At 44.9% G+C, this 20,365-nt stretch overlaps 1 protein-coding gene and 1 non-coding gene across 2 annotated transcripts in view; both read right to left on the reverse strand.

The window, feature by feature from the left end:
• LOC124787758 (protein N-terminal asparagine amidohydrolase) overlaps positions 1-20,365 on the reverse strand; it is a 250,202-nt gene that overhangs the window by 141,206 nt on the left and 88,631 nt on the right. The gene's annotated exons all lie outside the window — the stretch shown is intronic.
• On the reverse strand, positions 9,097-9,167 carry Trnag-acc. Its single transcript has one exon. It is a non-coding gene; the product is annotated as a tRNA-Gly (tRNA).

Raw genomic sequence — 20,365 nt, forward strand, 5'->3', positions numbered from 1 at the left:
AGGCTACCAATATTTGCACATCTTTCCCCCCCCCCCCCCCGCCCCCCTCCACAAAGACCCCTGACTCCCTTCCCTACTGCCTCTCCCCCTTTTCTATACCGTTTGTTGATGGTACTATAGAAAAGCGGTTCCCAAACTTTTACTCTAACAGAATTCTTTGAGAATTCTGGTACCTTGTTTATTTCGAAGGTTAATAAAAATAGTTAAAAAATACGAAAAACCTGTTTCATTCAGTGATTACTTCAAATTCTCAATCACGACTAACAACGCAGAAAACATAATAGAATTTAAAAAATAATTAATATCCTCAACAGAAGCCGACCTCAGGGAGGATCAGTTTGGATTCCGTAGAAATATTGGAACACGTGAGGCAATACTGACCCTACGACTTATCTTACAAGCTAGATTGAGGAAAAGCAAACCTACATTTCTGCCATTTGTAGACTTAGAGAAAGCTTTTGACAATGTTGACTGGAATACTCTCTTTCAAATTTTGAAGGTGACAGGGGTAAAATACAGGGAGCGAAAGGCTATTTACAATTTGTACAGAAACAAGATGGCAGTTATAAGAGTCGAGGGGCATCATGAAAGGGAAGCAGCGGTTGGGAAGGGAGTGAGACATGGATGTAGCCTCTCCCCGATGTTATTCAATCTGTATATTGAGCAAGCAGTAAAGGAAACAAAAGAAAAAATCGGAGGAGGTATTAAAATCCATGGAGAAGAAATAAAAACTTTGAAGTTCGCCGATGACATTGTAATTCTGTCAGAGATGTCAAAGGACTTGGAAGACCAGTTGAACGGAATGGACAGTGTCTTGAAATGAGGATATAAGATGAACATCAACAAAAGCAAAACGAGGGTAATGGAATGTAGTCGAATTAAGTCGGGTGATGCTGAGGGAATTAGATTAGGAAATGAGACACTTAAAGTAGTAAAGGAGTTTTGCTATTTGAGGAGCAAAATAACTGATGACGGTCGAAGTAGAGAGGATATAAAATGTAGACTGACAATGGCAAGGAAAGTGTTTCTGAAGAAGAGAAATTTGTTAACATCGAGTATACATTTAAGTATCAGGAAGTCATTTCTGAAAGTATTTGTATGGAGTGTAGCCATGTATGGAAGTGAAACATGGACGATAAATAGTTTAGGCAAGAAGAGAATAGAAGCTTTCGAAATGTGGTGCTACAGAAGAATGTTGAAGATTAGATGGGTAGATCACATAACTAATGAGGAGGTATTGAATAGGATTGGGGAGGAGTTTGTGGCAAAACTTGATTAGAAGAAGGGATCGGTTGGTAGGGCATATTCTGATGCATCAAGGGATCACCAATTTAGTATTGGAGGGCAGCGTGGAGGGTAAAAATCGTAGGGGGAGATCAAGAGATAAATACACTAAGCAGATTCAGAAGGATGTAGGTTGCAGTAGGTACTGGGAGATGAAGAAGCTTGCACAGGTAGAGTAGCATCGAGAGCTGCATCAAACCAGTCTCAGGACTGAAGACCACAACAACGTCGAAGAAAATGGCATGTTAAGGTTGGTTGGTTGATTCGGGGGTGGGGACCAAACAGCGAGGTCATTGGTCCCATCGAAAACCTAAATGAGGATGGCCGGAGACGGGTTTGAACCGTGGTCCTCCCGACTGCGAGTCCAGCGCACTAACCATTGCGTCACCTCGCTCGGCCGCCATATTATTAATAGTTCTTCGCGGAACACTAATTCACAGTTTGGGAAACTCTGCTCTAGAAGAATCTCTGTCGATATCTCTCTGTATGAGAGTGAATTTCTCTAGCTTTACCATTGTGGCCATTACTGGCGGTGAACAAAAGAAGGAATACGCCCAGAACGGGAAGAGTTAACGAAATGTAACTTCACGGGTTAACAGGGCACGTGCTGTCATACTAGTGATTGCAAAAAGGGCTCAGACCGACAAAGATCTTGGCAATACGACCCCACTTATCAGTACGATGTTGTACCACATATGGCCTGCATGCATGTACTGATTCAGTTGGGGAAGGGTCTCATCAATCCGTTGTCTTCTGTCCTGAGGAAAACTGGTCCACAACTGTTGCAACTGGCCCTTGATGTTCTGCATACTGCCACTGGGACGGAGTTGGTGTCAGAGTTGGATCCACACATGTTTCGCAGCGGCAGACTTGGGGACCTCGTCGGCCGCAGGAGTTCAACATCAGCAGGCAGTTCAAAGAGAAATGCACCGTGACTGGAAGAACACTGTTCTGCTGAAAAATGGCACCATCATTCTGTAGCATGAGACGTAACACAAGAGGACGCAGGATGCTACAGTAGCCCATTACAAACCGCATTGTAAGATGTTTAGAAATGTCATTAGGAAGGCAAAGAGTATGCGGTAAGCAAATACAATAGCTAATAGAATTAAAACCATGTGGTCAGTCGCGAAGGAAGTGTCTGGTCAGCAGCACAAGGTCCACGATATAAAGTCAGTTCGTAGGAAGAATATTTCTGTTACTGATAAGTCAGATACATGTATGCTATTTAAAAATCACTTTGTGAGCATTGCAGGTGAATTAAATAAAAACTTAGTTTCTACAAGCAATCATATCTCTCTTGGAAAATGCCTTTCCGAGAGTGATATCTGAAATACTCGTCTGTGATACTGACAAGGGGGAGATTGAATGTAATTCCATCTTCTGGCTGGAGTGTGGGACTACGGCTGGTCCATATCCAATAAAACACTACCAATCGCCGTTATTTAGGTTCAATTTTTAGGCCCAAAAATAAAAATAAAACAAATAACGGTGACTGGTATTGTTTTATTGGAGAGGGAGATTGAGGCAATAATTAAATTACTCAAGACTAAGGACTCTCATGGATACGATGGAGTGCCTAGCAGAATATTAAAATATTGTGCAGAACATAATAGTCCTGTACTGAGCCATACTTGTAATTTTTCCTTTAAGAATGGTCAGTTTCTTGATCTGTTAAAATACGCAGTAGTAAAGCTGCTTTATAAAAAGGGAGAAAGGGATAATTTAGACAAATTTAGACATTTATTCTATGCCGTCAGTGTAGGTGAAGTTACTGAAAAGGCTGTCTATGTAAGGATAATTGATCATTTTATTTCACATAATTTGCTATTAAGTATACAGTTCGGTTTTAGAACAGATTTAACAAGTGAAAATGCTATATTCTCTCTTCTCTGTGACGTAGTGCCTGGACTAAACAAAATATTTCGAACGCTAGGCATCTTATTTGATTTAACGTTGTGTGCAGTGACGAATCACTGTATAAATGTGCGATCCGATGGCAGTGTGTAGGTATGGGGAATGCCCGGTGAACGTCATCAGCCAGCGTGTGTAGTGCCAACAGTAAAATTCGGAGGCGGTGGTGTTATGGTGTCGTGTTTGCAGGGGACTTGCACCCCTTGTTGTTTTGCGTGGCACTATCACACCACATGTCTACAATGATGTTTTACGCACCTTCTTGCTTCCCACTGTTGAAGAGCAATTGGGGAATGGCGATTGCATCTTTCAACACGATCGAGCACCTGTTCATAATGCACGGCCTGTGGTGGAGCGGTTACACGGCAATAACATCCATGTAATGGACTGGCCTGCACAGAGTCCTGACCTGAATCCTATAGAACACCTTTCAGATGTTTTGCAACCCCGACTTGTGCCAGGTCTCACTGACTGACATCAAAAATGGTTCAAATGGCTCTGAGCACTATGGGACTTAACTTCTAAGGTCATTAGTCCCCTAGAACTTAGAACTACTTAAACCTAACTAACCTAAGGACATCACACACATCCATGACCGAGGCAGGATTCGAACCTGCGACCGTAGCGGTCGCGCGGTTTCAGACTGTAGCGCCTTTAACCGCTTGGCCACCCCGGCCGGCTGACTGCCGTCGATACCTCTCCTGCGCGGCACTCCGTGAAGAATGGGCTGCCATTCCCTGAGAAGCCTTCCAGCACCTGACTGAACGTATGCCTGCGAGAGTGGAAGCTGTCATCAGGGCTAAGGATGGGCCAATATCATATTGAATTCCAGCATTACCGATGGAGGGCGCCACGAACTTTTAAGTCATTTTCAGCCAGGTGTCCGGATACTTTTGATCATATAGTGTAGATTAGTGGTTTGGTCACATGGTAAAAAAAGCGTTAGAAGAATTCTTTCGTTATCTAAATGATACAAATGCAAATATCCAGTTTACCATGCATATTGAAAATGACAACACGATATCCTTATTGGATGTTTTAGTTATGAGATTCACTGATGGAAGTTTGAAACATAAGGTCTTTCAGAAAACCACAAATACGAATAAATATTTGCAGAAGAACTCCAACCATCGTCAACAACAAAAGAGACGAGTATTAAAAATCTTGTTGACAGGGCCAAAAGAATTTGCACACTGGGTCACTTAAGACGCCGAATTAAAATATCTGAAGCAGTCTTTAGAGAGAAATGGCTACTCAGGCAAAGAAGTAAATAAAGTTCTGCGACAAAACAACAGTAGGTCTAAGGAAAACGATAAAAAAAACAGCGATAGAAGAACACGGCCCCTGTCCCTATTATCAAAAAAGTGACGAGATCGCGAAGATTTTACAGAAACGTGACAGACCGGGTTTTAGACCAATTAAAAAAAATATGTTCAGCAACCGGATCTGTAAAGGATAAACGCCCATCTCTGTTGGTATGTGGGGTATAACCAGATATCGTATACGTGTGGTAAGCTCTACATTGGAAATACCAAGACAGGCGTGAATACAAGACAAAGAACATAAACGTCTTTGCTGACTAGGGAAAAGAGAAAAATCAGCTGCAGCAGAGCATGCTCTTAATTCGCGAAATCATGAAGTCTACTGAAACCAAAATTTTATCTACAATAACAATCTATTATCCATAGTTATAGCGAGAAGCCATCGAAATATGCAGAGTGAACATTGATAAGACCGAAAACCTGCAGGGAGGGATTCCTGACTGGAAATTGAGGAAAAAAAGGTGCTATGAACGTGTGTCCGCAAATGCATCGTTACAACAGTACACGGTGCTGATGAAAGAAAGTTCCTCTGACTACGTACCGTGTGTTCCTTGTGTGTTGCAGGTTTTGTGAGTGATGCAGCGTATTACAAGCAGCAGATTTGTCCGGTATTCATCCCGAGAACAAACCGTAATGGTGTTTGTGTTTGGCCAAGAAGATGGAAACGGTCGGGAGGCAGAACCCGGTCCTCCAGATCTGATGTACGCACAGTCCCCCGCCTCCCTGCACATTCGTCTGTCTGGAAAGACCCATAATCATACAAACGCACAAAAAGTGCAAGAAACGTTGTGTGATGTGGTCGATGTCTGTGAGGGTACTTGTTTTGGTGCAGCCTTACCGCCTCTAGACCGTTTCCATGTGTTTGGCCGTGCGCAAACACTATCTCGGTTTGTTCCCGACGTGAATACCGGACCATTCTCCCGCTTACAGTATGCCGCGTCAATCACACAGCCTGCAGCACACAAGGAACACACGACACGTGGTTAGGGGTACTTTCAATCGTCAGCGCCCTCCACAGTGGCAAACATGCATTTCCGGACACACGTTCGTAGGACCCTTTTTTCTCAATTTCCAGTTAGAAATCCGTCCCTGGAGTTAGTCAGGAATAGAAAAGCAACTGGAATCACTCAATAGAGGAAAGTCCACTGGACCTGACGGGATACCAATTCGATTCTACACAGAGTACGCGAAAGAACTTGCCCCCCCTTCTAACAGCCGTGTACCGCAAGTCTTTAGAGGAACGGAGGGTTCCAAATGATTGGAAAAGAGCACAGGTAGTCCCAGTCTTCAAGAAGGGTCGTCGAGCAGATGCGCAAAACTATAGACCTATATCTCAGACGTCGATCTGTTGTAGAATTTTAGAACATGTTTTTTGCTCGAGTATCATGTCGTTTTTGGAAACCCAGAATCTACTATGTAGGAATCAACATGGATTCCGGAAACAGCGATCGTGTGAGACCCAACTCGCTTTATTTGTTCATGAGACCCAGAAAATATTAGATACAGGCTCCCAGGTAGATGCTATTTTTCTTGACTTCCGGAAGGCGTTCGATACAGTTCCGCACTGTCGCCTGATAAAGTAAGAGCCTACGGAATATCAGACCAGCTGTGTGGCTGGATTGAAGAGTTTTTAGCAAACAGAACACAGCATGTTGTTATCAATGGAGAGACGTCTACAGACGTTAAAGTAACCTCTGGCGTGCCACAGGGGAGTGTAATGGGACCATTGCTTTTCACAATATATATAAATGACCTAGTAGATAGTGTCGGAAGTTCCATGCGGCTTTTCGCGGATGATGCTGTAGTATACAGAGAAGTTGCAGCATTAGAAAATTGTAGCGAAATGCAGGAAGATCTGCAGCGGATAGGTACCTGGTGCAGGGAGTGGCAACTGTCCCTTAACATAGACAAATGTAATGTATTGCGAATACATAGAAAGAAGGATCCTTTATTGTATGATTATATGATAGCGGAACAAACACTGGTAGCAGTTACTTCTGTAAAATATCTGGGAGTATGCCTACAGAATGATTTGAAGTGGAACGATCATATAAAATTAATTGTTGGTAAGGCGGGTACCAGGTTGAGATTCATTGGGAGAGTGCTTAGAAAATGTAGTCCATCAACAAAGGAGGTGGCTTACAAAACACTCGTTCGACCTATACTTGAGTATTGCTCATCAGTGTGGCATCCGTACCAGATCGGTTTGACGGAGGAGATAGAGAAGATCCAAAGAAGAGCGGCGCGTTTCGTCACAGGGTTATTTGGTAACCGTGATAGCGTTACGGAGATGTTTAATAAACTCAAGTGGCAGACTCTGCAAGAGAGGCGCTCTGCATCCCGGTGTAGCTTGCTCGCCAGGTTTCGAGAGGGTGCGTTTCTGGATGAGGTATCGAATATATCGCTTCCCCCTACTTATACTGCCCGAGGAGATCACGAATGTAAAATTAGAGAGATTAGAGCACGCACGGAGGCTTTCAGACAGTCGTTCTTCCCGCGAACCATACGCGACTGGAACAGGAAAGGGAGGTAATGACAGTGGCACGTAAAGTGCCCTCCGCCACACACCGTTGGGTGGCTTGCGGAGTGTAAATGTAGATGTAGATGTAGATTAATGTTCGCCCTTAATAAGCATGGGCATAATTTTTGTAGACAAGAAACCATGACACTTAGTGGCTCAGGAGAATCGGCAGATAAGTTTTATCTCCTTCCAGAAGAATGCTAAAGATTAGATGGGTAGATCACATAACTAATGAAGAGGTATTGAATAGAATTGGAGAGAAGAGAAATTTGTGGCACAACTTGACTAGAAGAAGGGATCGGTTGGTAGGGCATATTCTGAGGCATCAAGGGATCACCAATTTGGTATTGGAGGGCAGCGTGGAAGGTAAAAATCATAGAGAGAGACCAAGAGACGAATACACTAAACATATTCAGAAGGACGTAGGTTGCAGTAGGTACTGGGAGATGATGAAGCTTGCTCAGGATAGAGTAGCATGGAGAGCTGCATCAAACCAGTCTCTGGACTGAAAACCACAACAACAAGTCACAATCGATAGTTAGTTTTATCTCTGACAAGGATTATCTCTGCTCATCAAGTATAAATTAGGTCACGCCAATTTTTCACAGTATTTAAATCGTTCTCCGATTTCCGACTCGTCAGTCGACAAGACACAGTGTCGTCGCCAGGAGCACCTCCGAATATGTCCATCACAGTTCTGGGCGAAGTCAGGAGCCATAAAGTTGTTTGGACCACGGCCGTTCAACTCGGAAGGCTCACCAGTAGTTTCGGTGTAGTAATACGTCCCTTGGGTCTTTATGGAACTCAGGTTCTCAGTATTTTGTAAACAGGGTTCTCCGCTACGGTGAACGTCTTTCTCCGATCTAATGTCCCCCAATGCAAATGATAGAGCTCTGGCACACTCTCATGCTGATTAAAGAAATTCTTGACGAGCTGTGCAGTCTTTCTATTAATCTTTTCTGTGTGTTCAGTTATTTCATAAAATACAAAAAAGTTTACATTGCTCCACACTTACAACATTGCCAGAAGTGAGAAGGGGTTTGTAATTTCCCTATCGATGGGTTTTATGCAGCCCGCAATGCCTTTAAAAACCACACACCTGGTTTTCATATTCTCTCGGTCGCTACGCGCAAAGTATGTCTTACAGAAAAAAATGACCAAGTTTCTGCAGGAAATTATGTGTAATTACATTTTGCTCGGGGATACGTTTTCGCAGGAGGCTCCGGTTTTCAAGTTACTCACGAAAAACGCGTTTGAAGGTCACTTTTGTACGTTTTTCTTGAATAATTCGAAAACATCGGCCTCTAACAAAAACGTCTTACCGTACAAAATTTAACTACATTAAATTTCCTGCAAAAAGATTATAGTCATTTTTTCTGTACGACGTGTAGCGAGAGAGAGAACATGAAAATCGTATGTGTGGTATTTGAATATGTTGGAGACTGCTTAAATCCCATCGGTAGGGGCAGCTGAATCACCCCGTGTACCTGTTTTGGACTACAGCTACATTGACTGAGATAACCCTTACAAAAGGTATTTAGGAACAATCGATTTTTTAAATCACACACTCAGATTATAAAGAAAAGAATAATATGACCATTATACTAATGAAAATCTTGGGATCAATTTTCAGAGTGTTAGTTAGGACTTTGAGACAAATGAAACACTGCTACGCACACATTTACATCAGCGATGTACTTCATTTCAAGTTTAATGCGCTGGTGAGACCTCGATTGCGTTACAGTATGATGTACCGCACTGGCATTAGTTAACACCAAATCAGAAAATAATTAAAAAAAGATAATGCTGCACCGTTGTGCTACAATGTGTGAGCCATGTGACCAACAATGACTAATACAGCGCCTGTTCCTGGAGGATAAATTTATGTTACGATGTTACGGAGTATACAAAAAATGGAAATGAGCGTATGGCATTGTTGGCCGGGAGGCCCCCTTCGAGGGAATTCGGCCGCTGTATTGCAAGTCCTTTTTAGGTGGCGCCACATTGGCGACTTGTGAGTCAATGATGATGAAAATGATTGACACGCAACATCCAGACCCCTGCCGGGAATCGAACCCGGGCCTCCTGCGTGGTAGGCGGTAACGCTACCGCTACGCCACGGAGGCGGACGCGGAGTATACAAGGACTGCAGCATCCACCTCCCCCACCTTACCATCCCTTCTCCCAATAAGAAGTTACAGAGGCAGGGCAACTTTTTCGAATCAGTTATCGTTCGTTCTTGAACGAAATGCGCGCTGCTGAGTAGTAAACGTTACTTAAGAGAAATGTTTTCTTACAGCCCTGTCCACCGGGCTAACGAGCCTTCGAAATTCCCCTTCTGAGCTACTCACTTCGTGCATGACCCATCTACTCCTAAAAAGTGAAACATCAACCATTAACAGATGTCCATGAAAACTCTGCAAAGCTCTTGAAACATTCACTGAGAGGTCGAAAATGTCGTACTCCCTCCTTCGGAAAACGTCTGTGTTGACTGCAAAGTCATCAACCACCAAGAAAATTCTGTAGTTCGTCAGGCAGATAGGGTTGAGCGAGATCGTGATCAATCTGACTCGAATGTGCTTTCGTTCCTGAATATTCCAGCAATATGAAAAGTAAACAATGTTCACCGTACGAACATAATGCAGGAGTTGTTTGAGCTACAGCGACGTGAAGCTTTGGTGAACTTTTTCTGTATACCAATACGTCAAGATTTCCAGCAAAACGAGTATGTGGATCTCCTCTAATCGTCCGCATACCATACGACAATATGAGCAATTTAAAGTGCCAGCATAAAACGTGCGGAAAGAAGACGGGTAAGAAATGTACCAAGACTACATAACGGTCGGCAGTAGTGTGAGGTGAGCATACCTTCACCCCCCACCCACCGAAGATCGTGGTCTGCGAGACGACATGGGACAGTGGTACTATGCGCTCTCTAGGTGCTAACATAAATCTGTCGTAATCATCAGATGTACTACACTACTGGCCATTAAAATTGCTACACGAAGACGAAATGCAGATGATGAGCTGGTATTATTCATTGAACAAATATATTATACTAGAACTGACATGTGACATGTGATTACATTTTCACGCAATTTGGGTGCATAGATCATGAGAAATCAATACCCAGAATAACCACCTCTGGCCGTAGTAACGGCCTTGATACGCCTGGGCATTGAGTCAAACAGAGCTTGGATGGCTTGTACATGTACAGCTGCCCATGCAGCTTCAACACGATACCACAGTTCATCAAGAGTAGTGACTGACGTATTGTGACGAGCCAGTTGCTCGGCCACCATTGACCAGACGTTTTCAATTTGTGAGAGATCTGGAGAAAGTGCTCGCCAGGGCAGCAGTCGAACATTTTCTGTATCCAGAAAGGCCCGTACAGGACCTGCAACATGCGGTCGTGCATTATCCTGCTGAAATGTAGGGTTTCGCACGGATTGAATGAAGGGTAGAGCCACGGGTCGTAACACATCTGAAATATAACGTCCACTGTTAAAAGTGCCGTCAGTGCGAACAAGAGGTGACCGAGACGTGTAACCAATGGCACCCCATACCACCACGCCGGGTGATACGCCAGTATGGCGATGACGAATACACGCTTCCAATGTGTGTTCACCGCGATTTCGCCAAACACGGATGCGACCATCATGATGCTGTAAACAGAACCAGGAATCATCCGAAAAAATGACGTTTTGCCATTCGTGCACCCAGGTTCGTCGTAGAGTACACCATCGCAGGCGCTCCTGTCTGTGATGCAGCGTCAAGGGTAAATGCAGCCATGGTCTCCGAACTGATAGTCCATCTGCTGCAAACGTCGTCGAACTGTTCGTGCAGATGGTTGTCGTCTTGCAAACGTCCCAACCTGTTGACTCAGGGATCGAGAAGTGGCTGCACGATCCGTTACAGCCATGCGGATAAGATGCCTGTCATCTCGACTGCTAGTGATACGAGGCCGTTGGGATCCAGCACGGCGTTCCGTATTACCCTCCTGAACCCACGGATTCCATTTCTGCTAACAGTCATTGGATCTCGACAAACGCGAGCAGCAATGTCGCGATACGATAAACCGCAATCTCGATAGGCTACAATCCGATCTTTATCAAAGTCGAAAATGTGATGGTACGCATTGCTCCTCCTTACACGAGGCATCACAGCAACGTTTCACCAGGCAACGCCGATCAACTGCTGTTTGTGTATGAGAAATGGGTTGGAAACGTTCCTCATGTCAGCATGTTGTAGGTGTCGCCACCGGCGCCAACCTTTTGTGAATGCTCTGAAAAGCTAATCATTTGCAATTCACAGCATATTCTTCCTATCGGTTAAATTTCGCGTCTGTTGCACGTCATTTTCGTGGTGTAGCAATTTCAATGGCCTGTAGTGTATTTATGTGATATCGTGTTAGCAGTATGCTATGTATTTCAAATGTCAGTAAATTGTATGAATGAAATGTGTGACAAGTTCGTGTTATTAAGCCGAGGCCTCTACATCCTTATGAGTTTATCCAAAAATTTGAAACTGTTCTCCACTTGGCGGACCCAGTGCAGTAAGTGGAGACCGTAGCGCCAGAGGAAAACGGAACGGCTTCAGGAGCCGAGATGTGGAAACCACTGTGCTGCCAACCGCTATCACCAGCGAGGGTTAAGGGGTCACCTGCCTTATCGCCGCTATAACATATATAACACAAAAATATCCTGCTGACGCGGGACGACTGATACTACCACTAGCCTTCAGAAAGACGTCGGAGAGCCAGAAAGGCGTAGCACGCTTCACTCGAATCTCTGGCATTCCGAGCAGTTCTCCGAAATACAGTAAAGAAAAGGCAAGTGGAGCGCCTGCAAAGTCTCAAGTTCACACGCAAGACGTACTATAACATGTCATTCCCGAGCCTGCTGAGAGAAAGATCACTGAATTGTATCTACAGGACTTTGAGCCAACAATGCCCCAGATCACTTCATGCAGAGCTACGCGCTTGACGAACGGCCAAGACTAATTTTTCTACGATCCACAGTGGTTCACCACCCTACCTATAGCTTCTCATACATGTTGAGTACAACATACGTAAAGAAACTGGAACCAATAGTATACCTAAAATATTTTGGAGAGCTTTCCGGAAGGATATAGATTGTCCTACCGCAGACTTCAAATTTCAGCGGTCGCCGTCTGATGGACAACCAATGGGTTGAGAATCTTGGCAACATACGGCTACTGTACGATTGTCTGTTTTTGCCATTTCACATTAAAGCAAGTAGGTCCCTTGACCACGAGTACTCTGCAATTTATCTTTGTTGCTGTTCCTAGAAGCTTCGATTGCAACGATCCCTGCGGCCGAGAGACAGTAGAGACAATGTGTCATTAACCGTATTCAGAAAAACAACTGCCTTTGTCTTCTTTTTCTGGTTAATTCAGTACCTGGTCTTCGAGAAAGTGATCCTCCGTTTGATCATCGCTGCCATACATACAGTACTGCTGCTGCTTTTGCACCACGAGGTGCGCCTATAGTCCTTAGTAACAATATACTGCTACACGGACCAATTACAAGACTCCCTCCTATAAACAACGACAGGCGTCTCCCTTGTGCTCGGATTTGTCCTCGTTAAATGTTTGAGAAGTAAGTTCATCCCACTTCGTCTCACAGCGTGATAGTCGACGCAGCTGGATTGAGGATCACCGTGCCGGCCGTGTGGCTGAGTGGTTCTAGGCGCTTCATTTCGGAACCGCGCTGCTGCTACGGTCGCTGGTTCGAATCCTGGCTCGGGCATGGTTGTGTGTGATGTGCTTAGGTTAGTTAGGTTTAAGTAGTTCTAAATTCTAGGGGACTGATGACCTCTGCTCAGAGCCATTTTGAACCATTTGAGGTTCACCGTACAAATAGCCCGGTTGGCCGGCCTTCTCTATTGCTCACACTAACATATACACCTACACAAACTAGGCTTCCATATTGTCTCAAAAACAAAATAAAATTAGTTGCATCCCCCCCCCCCCCCCCCGCCTCCCCAGTTCCGACGAATAGCTTCAGGAGGATTTCCAATGGTTATAAGGGAAATACCGGAATTGGTTAATTCCTTTCAAATACTCTGAACTGGAAACCAATTTGTCCTACTCCCACTTCATTGGAATTCGATTGAGGAAAAACGTCGCTCTCCAGATGGGCTGGATCTCAAGTAACTTGCCCTGTTCAAGTCTAGGGAATGAAAAGTAAAAATAAAATTAAAAATTCTATGTAGATTCCATACCAACATCATATCATCTTATATGCCTAAACTCAAGAAACAACACATACTCTTTGATGGCGTCTGTGATATTTGCGTAAGACGGAACTCCCAAACACTGATCAGACAGATAGGAAAAACTGTTTCACCAGACAATCCCAACTTTTTCACCAGACAATCCCATCACAAGCAGGTACCATCTGGAAGTGTTTGTCAGGTGCAGATCTCAGGAACCTCAGCCATTATCTTCTTGTCCTGGACATCAGTGAAAGAGTAGTACAATGGAGGAGACCAAATAACCTCAACAATATGAGTAGGGTTCTAGAGATCAGCAAACCGAAGATTACTCGAGACTGCTAAGAAAAACTTTTAGAGAAGATTATACTCTTCTAGCATGGGGAAAGGTCCGTTACACCCGAGCGACGAAAGTAGGAAAGAAATAAATCGAAGAATCCGGGCTGGCCAACAGATATATGGACACACTCAAGGCAAACTTTTCAGAACGCTAGAGGGGAGGTCCTCTAGTTTGAGACACTTCACTGCATGGTCTGCTACAGCTCGTTGATCCCCCTGTGACTTGGTTCTGAGCGCAATGTTCGTCAGTGAGTCCCAGCCAAAAGACTCCTGGCCTGGTCCAGCGCATTTGCAAACGGACTGCTGCCTCCCCAGTGGTTGTACCTTTCTCTGGGGTACAGAGTGACTCAGTGGCTGCCTAAGGTTGATCACTACTAGGCTAGTAGTTAAATGTACTAATGTACTCATGCAAGCGTGACCTGGCAATGTTCTGCTAGTTGCAAAGACATTACCAAAAATCTAAGGTGACCCTGAGAAAATTATTTACCAGATCCATACGCAGTCTCTGTGCAGAAGCAGAGAAATCGTCGCTCCCCATCCGGCGACAGCTCCTCACGATGTATCAGGCATGTAAGTTCCATGCAGCTACAAGTTGACCTGCGTACCACCCTGTTTCTCGACCATCTCTGGAACACCTTTTCTGCAGTCGTCCACGACCAACACTTCCGTTTAGGATCCGCGTTGCAAGGTGTGCTGGAGTCACTTGGTCTGGAGCATGTACAGCCACAAATCCAGGGTTTTACTGCAGAGGCCCAGGGTGAGTTTCGATTTACCACAGTATAGGAGGAGGTTGCACTCCTCCTCCTCCTGTTTTAAAAGGAATTTTTCTTGACATGTTATAAGGGGCGTTCAAAAAGAAACGAGCCGGAGTCTGGAATGTGCATACCGGTGACAGGAGGGTAACATCGTGGCCCGTGTAACGAGGTGTGGTTGGTTGGTTGTTTGGGGAAGGAGACCAGACAGCGTGGTCATCGGTCTCATCGGATTAGGGAAGGATGGGGAAGGAAGTCGGCCGTGCCCTTTCAGAGGAGGAGGAGATTAGTGTTTAACGTCCCGTCGACAACGAGATCATTAGAGACGGAGCGCAAGTTCGGGTGAGGGAAGGATGGGGAAGGAAATCGGCCGTGCCCTTTCAAAGGAACCATCCTGGCATTTGCCTGAAGCGATTTAGGGAAATCACGGAAAACCTAAATCAGGATGGCTGGAGACGGGATTGAACCGTCGTCCTCCCGAATGCGAATCCAGTAACGAGGTGTTGTTTTGACCAGAAGTTCACAGCCCGTCGCTAGTGTGTACGGGCGCACGTCACGTGACTATACAGAGCTAGCAGCAGCATGCGTCAATCATCCAACGCTGCCAGTCAACAGAAGAGCAAAGAGGTGGTGTTCGTTTTCTGGCAGCTGAGGGAGTACGAGGAACGGACATTCATCGACGAATGTCGCAAGTGTATGGCGAACACTGCATGTCCCTCGCAAGGGTCAAAGCGTGGCACAAGCGCTTCAGGGAAAGACGGGTGTCGTTAGCCGATTATGCACGGTCTGGAGCACCACACTGCATTACCGATGACATCGCCCAGCTGGTGGATTGCACTCACTACCCAGGACCGCCGAGTGACAGTGAAAGCCATAGCCGCCGTGGTCGAACTGAGCGTCTGAAGGAATGACTGCACATGCGCAAAGTGTGTGTCCAGTGGGTGTCCCACAGTCTTCAACCACACCAGGGAGCATGTCGAATGGCCCACTGTCTTGCTCATCTGCAGCGCTATGTTCCGGAAGGGAGTGCGTTCCTGGCACGAGTGGCGGCTAGAGATGAGTCATGGTGTCACCACTTCGAAACGGAAACAAAACGACAAAGTCTGCAGTGGAAGCATCCAGGGTCACCACAACCAAAACAAGCCAAGGCCATCCACACGTTCTTCTTTGACCAAGATGGCCCTCTCCTGATTGGCTGAGCGGTTCTAGGCGCTTCAGTCAGGAAGATGTCCTTAGGTTAGTTAGGTTTAAATAGTTCTAAGTTCTAGGGGACTGATGACCTCAGATGTTAAGTCCCATAGTGCTCAGAGCCGATTGAACCACCTGAACCCCTTCTGATTCACTTAATGCAGCATGGGACAACAGTAAATGTCCAGCGTTACTCGCAAATCTTGATCATCCTTCGCCATGCGATCAAACCAAAACGACCAGGCAATCTCAATCTCACCCATGGTGTCATTCTGCTCCACGGCAATGCAAAGTCTCATACAGGGAACACAGTCGCGGCACTCCAGCACGAATTCAAATGGGAGGTTCTCGGCCACCCTCCACACAGTCCGGACCTCTCTCCCTGTGATTACGCCATTTTTGGTCCTCTGAAAAAGGCTCTGAGAGGCAAACGATTCACCTCGGACGACGATGTCCAGCTGTATGCGCGGAACTGGTTAACATCGCAACCCCAGGAATTTCATGAGATAGCCATTTACCGCATGGTGTCACAGTGGGACAGGTGTCTTAACAGCCAGGGTCTATGCTTGAAACATACACGCACTGGTTTCTGCAATTATGACTCTGGGCTCGTTTCTTTTTGAATGCCTCATACATGAGCCCCAAAGCTATGTAGCTGTCTTTACAGATGGGTCTAAACAGGGGGATTCTGTTGGTTACTGTTTTGTTTTCTCGGATTGTGTCCTAAAGATCCGTTTGCTCAAGGCTTTACTGTCTTCGACGCAGAATTGTGTGTGATTTTGCGGGCATGGAGCAAATGAGACGTTCCTACGGTGCTAAGTTTCTAGTTTGTTCAGGTTCTCTGAGTGCCTCTCACTCCCTATAGTGTTTGTACCCAGCAGATAAAGTAGTCCAGAATGTTGAGGATGCCTTCCTCAAACTACGACTGGGGAAGGTGTTTTCTGTTGAGTACCAGGGCACATGGGTATTGCGGGGAATGAAAGGGCGGATATACCAGCCAAGGAGGCGTGTCGTGATTCCCAGTTATTTCAGTGTGCCATCCCCCTGCATGCTGTAGTCTCGCTGTTGAGATAAAGAGTCTTGCGTCGGTAGGAGGATGAGTGGCTGGAAGTGACAGACAAGAAGTCCGCTTAGAAAAGTCCACAAGGCGGCCATCTTCGCATAGGCCACAGCCCGGTGTCACATGGCTTCTTGTTCTGACAAGAGGACGCTCCAGTGTGTGGTGGTTGTGGCGTACAGATCACTGCGCCCACATTTGATTGGACTGTATTTTATTTACCGACCAGCGAACCAGGCGGATATGCCGACGGATGTGACCTCTACGAGGGTAATCCCAAAAGTAAGGTCTCCTATTTTTTTATAAGTACATAGACCTGTTTATTTCTACAATGGTTTACATCAGTTTACAGCTTGAACATTTAGCTATTTTTCGACATAATCACCATTTCTGTCGATGCATTTTGTAGACGCAGTGGCAGTTTTTGAATGCCCATGTCATACCAGCTCGCCGCCATGCTGTTCAGAAAGTTATGAACCTCTTCTACTTAGTCTCAGATGTAAAGTGGTATGCCCAGGTTTCGTCACCCGTGACAACTGAGTCCAGAAAGTTGTCCTGTTCGGCTGCAAGGCGGTGAAGAAATGCGCGGGAAGCTTCAGCTCGTTGCCGCATGTGGTCTTCAGTATGCATGCGTGGCACCCATCTTGCGCACACCTTCCGGTAGTTCAATGTTTCCGTTAAAATTCTGTGAGCGGTGCTTCGGGAAACCTCAGGAACCAACGTGCAGAGATCATCCAGGGTGATCCGCCGATCTTCACGTATGCTTTGCTGTACCTTCAAAACTGTTTCCTCAGAAATTGACGATCTCTCGCTCCTTTGTTCGTCGTGAATTTCGGTCCGACCAGCTGCAAACACTCTACACCACTTACGAACATTTTTGACATCCATGCTCGACTCACCATACTTCCGTCAATTGGCGATGGATTTCAATCGGCGCAGTGCCCTTTGCGTTCAAAAACCGAATAACTGGGCGCAATTCGCACTTGGCAGTAACATCCAACGGGAGCTCCATTCTCAACGGCTGCCAAGCCAAGATTGGGGGCCTCAGCGCGGTGTGAGCATGTTTACACACAGCGCGTGAAGCACTCTTCATAACAGTGCGACCACAAACAGAGTTCTGTACTTATAAAAAAAAAAAAAATTGGAGACCTTACTTTTGGGATTAACCTCGTAATTTAAGTAACGTTCAAACTAACGTGTGGGTTGTCCAACACTTTTCCCAAGATTTTAGGGAGATGGTTTTAATGTGTTCACAAGGGTGACTGGCTCACCTTTGTTTTTTGTAAGTGGTCAGCCAGTGACATTTCCCTGTGCCTTTCTTTTAGGTTTTAATCTCACGAACAGCTACTTTTATGTAATTCTGCAGGCTTTCGTGGCCATTGTCACCAAAGTTAAAATCTTCTGGGTTGTTAGGCAGCGTCATATTTCCTTTTAAAATAATCGACGTTTCGGGCCCCTCTGCTGGGATCTTCTTGAGGATGTTATGGTGTACACTATTGCTAGAACACTGAGCCTGTACCGACACCTCGTGTGACGGCCGCATGGCCCTGCCCTATTAGCTGCAAAAGCTAGTGGCCGCCCCTTGGCTTGCCTTGGCTCCCCGCGCGGCAGCTGACATTGCACCCCACTCTCGCCTCGGGGAGGCTAGGGACTAGGACTTCACCACAGAGAGGCTAGAGGCATCACTCACCGATCCCACCCAAAAGGCATGGGGCACAGTGGGACTACCTTCTACTGCGCATCATGCGGGCTTAAGAATACGGAGTGTTCTAGCAATAGCGGACACTGTAACATCCTGAAGAAGATCCCAGCACAGGGGTCGAAACATCGACTGATTTAGAAGGAAACATGACGTGGTCTAACAACCCAGAAGATTTTAACTTTAGCTACTTTTTATCTTTCTCCGTTGTTTTAGCCCAAATGAGATAGTGTGATTGTGTGGTCAATTCGATTTCTCGACTGTGCAACTATTTTAGAAATTTTATCCATATTCGTTCGTTTTAATGAGTGTAAGGTCGCTGATAACCTCGCCGTTGACGACACACACACACACACACACACACACACACACACACACACACACACACACAGAGAGAGAGAGAGAGAGAGAGAGAGAGAGAGAGAGAGAGAGAGAGAGAGAGAATTATTAGCACACTGCGAATATCAGCTTTTCTCTTTTCCAATGACGTGCATAATAGAAAGTTGCAGTGACATGGGACTCCTGATATGTCTAGATACGACTGACAAGTTCAAAAATGGTTCAAATGGCTCTGAGCACTATGGGACTTAACGTCTATGGTCATCAGTCCGCTAGAACTTAGAACTACTTAAACCTAACTAACTTAAGGACATCACACAACACCCAGTCATCACGAGGCAGAGAAAATACCTGACCCCGCCGGGAATCGAATCAGGGAACCAGGGCGTGGGAAGCGAGAACGCTACCGCACGACCACTTTTTTTTATAAAACCTTTATTAAAAAAAAACAATGTTACACATTGCAAATACATACTAAGTTATACATACATGAAGTTATTTAAACAAAGCGGTTTGATCATTTCAATTGCGCTGACATTAAGGAAAGACAACAGAAGATTGTGTTACTGACTAAATCACCAGAAAGAATTAAATTAAACATAAATACTTGAGAATGGCGGAAAGGAGATATATAATAAAGTTGGCTAGCCTTCCAACTACACTTTCTGGACATTATTTGAATCTAAGTATTCGAAGTGATCAGATCTATATAATCAGTCTTTCACTGCAAAAATGAACAGGGCAATGTGCCAGCCATTGAATATTACATTTATCGGATAGAATCTTATGGTTTTAACCAATCGATAAGGAGATTTCTATAAAAACTGTCTATTTCCAAATTTCTAGTATAAGCCAATAATGCACCTTTCATGTTTTGTGTTTGGCACTATTAGACACACAATCTCAATGTCACATAAGTTCTGTACATTAGCTTATAAATTTCAAAAAACTACTCTCTGAAGTAGAGAAAGCACACATCATAAATATACTGTAAAATCTTAAATAGCATCCTTAAGGTAACTACAATACATCACTGTCAACACAGTCTTCTTTTTTATATTAACCAATGCCCATTCTTTCAAATACAATTTTTAGCATATTACCGAACTTTTTCTTGTGATTCGAATAGCTTCTAATTTTGTGGAACTCACACAGCATGTGTACCTTGAACTCTATGATGCTATCGGATCCTAATTTGTCAAGGACGTAGTTAACAAAATTTCCCAGCAACCAGTACACAGCGTTTTTTTTTTTGCTTCTGGGAAATAGCGTGCTTCAGGCCTGTGTAGCAATGACAGCGATGAACTCTCAGGGGATGTCCTTGTAATCAGAGCTATTTGCTCCCGGATCCACTTCCAACTATTCATGTGACCACTGCAAGTATATCGATGAATTACTGTGTCAACTAGATGGCATTGTTGACATAAATTTGTTTCACAGAGTCCGATTGCGTGCAGTCTTTCATTGGTGCTAACTATGTTGTTAACTGTCTTGTACCATGACGTTTTTATATTAGACGTGAGCACATTAGAACTAATGTTTTTCCAAATCTCAGTCCACTCAATGTTTGGAAACTGTCGTTCTATTTTGTTTCTTCCTTCGCTTTTCTTTCTTTCCCGCATTATGGCTCTCGATGTTAAGTGTCGGGACTGCCTGAGTTCGACACTGACATAACTAAACTCAACATAGAAAATCCTCACTAGCTGTAAGCGGC

This window comes from Schistocerca piceifrons, chromosome 3 (genome assembly GCF_021461385.2).
Source record: "Schistocerca piceifrons isolate TAMUIC-IGC-003096 chromosome 3, iqSchPice1.1, whole genome shotgun sequence".
Classification (NCBI taxonomy): domain Eukaryota; kingdom Metazoa; phylum Arthropoda; class Insecta; order Orthoptera; family Acrididae; genus Schistocerca; species Schistocerca piceifrons.